At 42.3% G+C, this 5316-nt stretch overlaps 1 long non-coding RNA gene across 1 annotated transcript; it reads right to left on the reverse strand.

The window, feature by feature from the left end:
* Positions 1-1551: 1551 nt before the first annotated feature.
* On the reverse strand, positions 1552-4256 carry LOC113614483 (uncharacterized). Its single transcript, XR_003430653.1, has 3 exons — positions 3592-4256; positions 2788-2994; positions 1552-1683 (listed from the first exon to the last, which is right to left on the reverse strand). It is a non-coding gene; the product is annotated as an uncharacterized LOC113614483 (long non-coding RNA).
* Between the last annotated feature and the right edge of the window lie 1060 nt (positions 4257-5316).

Below are 5316 nucleotides of genomic sequence, written 5' to 3' on the forward strand. Positions count from 1 at the left end.
AGGCAGGTACTATTATTGTGATTATTGCTGTTTTACAGATGAGGTAAACTGAGTTTCCAAGTTGTTAAATAACTTGCCTGATCTTATTAGCCTATTAAGTCACAGAGCCAAGTTCAGAACTCAGGAAATGGGGCGCCATTGCTGGTGTCCCGCATCACTACCCTGACCTGTTGTTTTTACTAAGATTGTTCCCAATTCTCACATTTCTGTGGCACTGTGATAAGCACAAGAGTTAAACAAACGTAAGGGTAGTTTTAAATCTGTCATATTTTCTATTTTCTTTCTAAATTCTAGTGCATGTTAGAGCAACGGTCTTGGAAGCAGGCATATAGCAGGCTTGTATGTTTTGATGAAGCTGATGAAAACCTTTATGATCAGTTTCATAAGCTAAATACATTTAGCAACACTGCCAGGAATTTTAAAAGAAACAATGACATTAAGTGAGTAATCCTTTTTTTTTTTAATACGAAAAGAACTCAGGGATTAGTCCAACGGCTCTTTTCTCTTTGAATCCTGCTGGTTTCATTCCAGAGAAGATTAGGAAAATTTAGAACCGTTGTCAACCCCAAAGGCTACCGGGTAACCTATTTCTACATAAAGGGAGCTCTGGGGCTCACTTAGGAAGAACATTTTTTTTTTTAAAACAGGCCAAGTTTGACCTTCGATCAGGTGTCTTCTCCCCTCTGTGCTTTGCCAACATGGCCCAAAGTCATTTCTGACATCCTGTTAAAAATGGTGCTGACTCTTCTAAGTAGAATTGGAGCTATTTTTCCAAAGCGGAGAATGAAAGATTTTGTGCCACTTAACTTTCAACAAGTTTAAAAAGATGACCTCAGGAAGGATGTTGAAAGTGTATAAATCACTCTGTGGTCCATCTTAAGCCCCAAATAGTTTAGAATCACATAGCTTCTATTGTTACATTGTAATACTAGGAGTGTCCAGAATTATCTAAATTGATACAAATTTAGCTGTTTTTATAACCCCTTTTCAGTGTGTGTTCATATAAATGAGTTTTCTCATTTAAAAAACAGCATAAAAAAGGTTGTGTCGAGTGACTGCTTCTCTTATCTGTGGTTTTCAAAGGGCAGCTGTCAAATAAGAGGCCACCTGGATGGCAAGAATTATACATCATGCCAGGCTTTTCAGTGGGAGAAAAGGCGGGCTTGTCAGTCTCACGGCTTCATGAATCATTCCATACCCGTCCACATGCCTTTACCCGTTTACAGAAGGCTTCATTTTTTTTTCTTTGGTTTAAACCACAGTCTGTTCTCTGACTCACTCAGGAAAAAAAGAAATCCGCCATCAGAAAGAGTTCTGCATTTTTTTTTTTTTTTCGGATCTAATGGTCTGGGGCTCAACAGAGAGTGTAGTGTTCTGTTTGGATTAACGTTTCTCAGTTTCCTGCAGCACAGAGATGAATAATGATGGTATTTTCTGTCCTCTGTGATAACAGTGTTTCCCCCAAGCCATGGTGAAGGTTTGTGTGCACTTTATGGGTTTAATTCATATGAAATGATATGAAATAATGCTCACAGAATTAGTCTTCTCCACTGTGTCCTTTATTTCTCCCAGCTGCATGTCTTCAATATTATTAATTAAATTTCTGTACCGCAACTGTTCATTGGCCCCAAACGTCCACTCCAGTTGACAACAATCAGGTCTGAGCAGTTTGAGATCATTTTCCTGAAAAAAGAAAGTGAAAACAAACTTCTGGCTGATCAGTTTGCGCCCAGTCTCCTGAATTTAACAAGGGGGAGTGCAAACTGCAGCCCTAGGAATCTGTTCCACTATTTGAGAGTCTAAAGGAGGGCTGTCCAATATGTCAGCCACGTGAGAAATTTAAATCCCGTAGTAGCCATATTAAGAAAAGGAAAGGAAAAGGTTAATTCATTTTAATAATATATTTTATGTAACCCAACATATCAGAAATATCATTTCAATACATAATCAACATAAATTTATTAAACTGAGGTATAGTTGGTTTACAATATTATATACATTTCAGGTGTACAAAGTAGTGATTCAGTTTTTAACGATCACTCTCCATTTATTGTTGCTGTAAAATATTGGCTACACCCCCTGTGCTGTCCAATACATCCTTGTAGCTTATTTATTTTATACATAGTAGTTTGACCTCTTAATCCCCTACCTCCATCTTGCCCCTGCCCCTTCCCTGTCTCCACTGGTAATCACTCGTTTGTTCTCTATATCTGTGGGGTCTGTTTCTTTTTTGTTATATTCACTAGTTTGTTGTATTTTTTAGATTCCACATATAAGTGATATCATACACTATTTGTCTTTCTCTGTCTGACTTAGTATAATGCCCTCCAAGTCCATTCATGTTGCTGCAAATGGCAAAATTTCATTCTTTTTCATGGTTGAGTAATATTCCATTGTGTGTATATATGTATATGTACCACATCTTCCTTATCCATTCATCTGTCGCTGGATAACATAAAAATGATTAATAAGAGATTTTATGTTTTTTATTCAGAACCCAAGTGTGTACCTTACACTTCCAGGACCAACCGCATTTTAAGTGCCTAAGAGCCGTAATATTGGACAGTGCAGGTGTAGGGGCTCTCCCTCCCTCCCTCCCTCCCTCTCTCTCTCTCTCTCTCTCTCTCTCTCTCTCTTTCTCATTGCATGTAGGAATAACAGAGCAGGGTCTTAGGATGTGGGTTCAAAATGTATTTCGTCAATCACAGGGTAATGGCATTCTAGCTGGACAAAGGGAACAGAGTTCCACAGCTCCGATCTCAGGCTGCACACTCCGTGGTCTCTCACCTCATCTGTCTGGGTTTTTGTTGGTCCTGCTGCCAGCAGGTCTGTAGTCTGAGGCTGTTTCAGATTTCATGAATTTGTATCCATAGCTTGTTCACCGCTATTAGGTACCTGACTCTGTTCAATTGATGCTAATTTCAAAATCATTCCATTTCCTTTTTCTTGGTTCAAATCCCCAGCTCTCTCCCTGCAATTGATTTAGAAGCTCTGCTGCAAAAACACACAACAGAGAGAAGAACCAAGTCAGCAAAAGAGTCAGGACAAAATCATGAAAAGAATTGGGGGAACCCCTCTCAGAAACTCGCGACACCTGAGTGTAAAGGTTCTGTGCTCAGCTCAGGAAGAGGGTGAAAATGCAGGTTCCTGAGCTGCAGGCCAGCCTTCCCTCTCGTTTCTCCTGTTCCCCCTTTAACACAAGACTCTGCCTTGTGTTAAGCCCTTTTCTGAGTAGCTGCAAGCCCAGGGTTGCCCCCCAGATTCTAAATGAGGCGTGAGAGGTGCCTTTATGGAGAGCCCCCAGTGCCTCGACTGCTCTGGAAGGAAATCCCACTGGCAACTAGACTGTGGATGATATATTTTGCCCTCGGGCTCTTTCCTCATTATTTTCAGCAGTTCTCCCCGTTTAGGCTCCATTTAAATGTATTATGGATTCTGCTTGAATGGCTGACCTTCCAGCTTTGTGAGACTGAATTTCATTAGCCTCGTTTCTGCCCGTTTCCCTAAACTGTTTGAATCTTTAGTAATCTGGCCCATTCCTGGAATGTGGCAACTGATACTGCTTCCTCGCTGGCTCAGCTGTAAACTCACCTTCTTACCTGAGGACACCATGAACTCAATTCTCCCTTTGTGGGACAGGTACCCAGCACGGGGTCATCAGGATGGCACAGGGCCCTGCCTTGCCAGGGTGGTGGGCGCCAGTCTGTGTGGGCGCCTGGTCTGGACCCTCCGGGCTGTGCTTCTCCCTCCCCGCCCTGCACCTTGGAGGTGGAAGGAGGGGCGATGGATTCCACATTCATAGACGGAGTTTTCTCTCAATGCCAGGCTCCCTGCCCTGCTGCCACCCTCGGCTCCAGCTGCAGTTTCATTTCTGCTTCCATTTCTAGGAGGGGAGAGGTTTTTCCCTGAGAAATAAACTAGGCGGTGGAGGGGGGTTCCCTTTCTCTGCACTGTCCCCCCAACTCCCTGCAGGTGTCCCCTCTACCCCACCCCGGCTTTATTGATCCGTCAGCACAGATTTTGACCCGGTGGGGCTGCCTGCCAGTCTGGGAGCCCTGGGCTGATTCTCTGTTCCACTCAGTGTCCTGCACTCAGCTTCAACCACCTCCCGTCCCACCCAGACCTGTTCCGTGTTTAACCACAGCAGCCAGGTCTGCTACTTACAAACACGCAAACTCCACACTCCCCCTCCAAATCTGAAAGAATTAAAAGGAAATTTAGTAACCATTTACCCATAAATAAATATGAAATCTGTGCATGATTTTATTTATTTTTTTGAACACTATGTTTTTTTAATTCAAGTATAGTTAACTTACAACACCATATTATCAATAGTTTCAGGTGTACGACATAGTGATTCGGTATTTTATAGATTATACTCCATATAAAGTTATTATAGGGCTTCACTGGTGGCGCAGTGGTTGAGAATCTGCCTGACAATGCGGGGGACACGGGTTCGAGCCCTGGTCTGGGAAGATCCCACGTGCCGCGGAGCAGCTGGGCCCGTGAGCCACAACTACTGAGCCTGCGCGTCTGGAGCCAGTGCTCCGCAACAAGAGAGGCTGCAACAGTGAGAGGCCCGCGCACCGCGATGAAGAGTGGCCCCCGCTCGCCGCAACTAGAGAAAGCCCTTGCACAGAAACGAAGACCCAACACGGCCAAAAATAAATAAATAAAATTTTTTTTAAAGTTACTATAAAATATTGGCTATATTCCATTTGCTGTACATTACTTCCTTGTAACTTACTTATTTTATATCTAGTAGTTTGTATTCTTTTTTTAAAATTTTTTATTGGAGTAGAGTTGATTTACAATGTTGTGTTACTTTCTGCTGTACAGCAAAGTGAAGCAGTTATGCATATACATATATCCGCTATTTTTCAGATTCTTTTCCCATACTGTGCTTTTTTTTTTTAATTTTTTTTTTTTTGCCTGCACAGCATGGCATGTGGGATCTTAGTTCCCCCACCAGGGATTGAACCGGCGACCCCTGCAGTGGAATTGTGGAGTCTTAACCACTGGACCACCAGAGAAGCCATGTGCATTATATTAAAAGGACATATAGTGAAAATCTCCCAGCTCTCTCCTCATAGGCTACACATTTCCCTTCTTACTATTCTTCCAAAGGTACTTTCCGTGTGTGTGTGTGTGCGCGCGCGTGCATGCACACACACACATGTAAGATGCTACTTTCAATTACAAATTTTCTGCATCTTTTATATTTTTGCATTCATAAAAGTCATAAACTACTCTAATTGTGCGAAACATCTCAGAAATCGTAACAATTGTTTACAAACGTCTTAATTTCCTCCCCAC

The sequence above is a fragment of the Aethalodelphis obliquidens genome, unplaced genomic scaffold, assembly GCF_003676395.1.
Source record: "Aethalodelphis obliquidens isolate GAN/ISIS:26980383/991018 unplaced genomic scaffold, ASM367639v1 scaffold97, whole genome shotgun sequence".
NCBI lineage: Eukaryota > Metazoa > Chordata > Mammalia > Artiodactyla > Delphinidae > Aethalodelphis > Aethalodelphis obliquidens.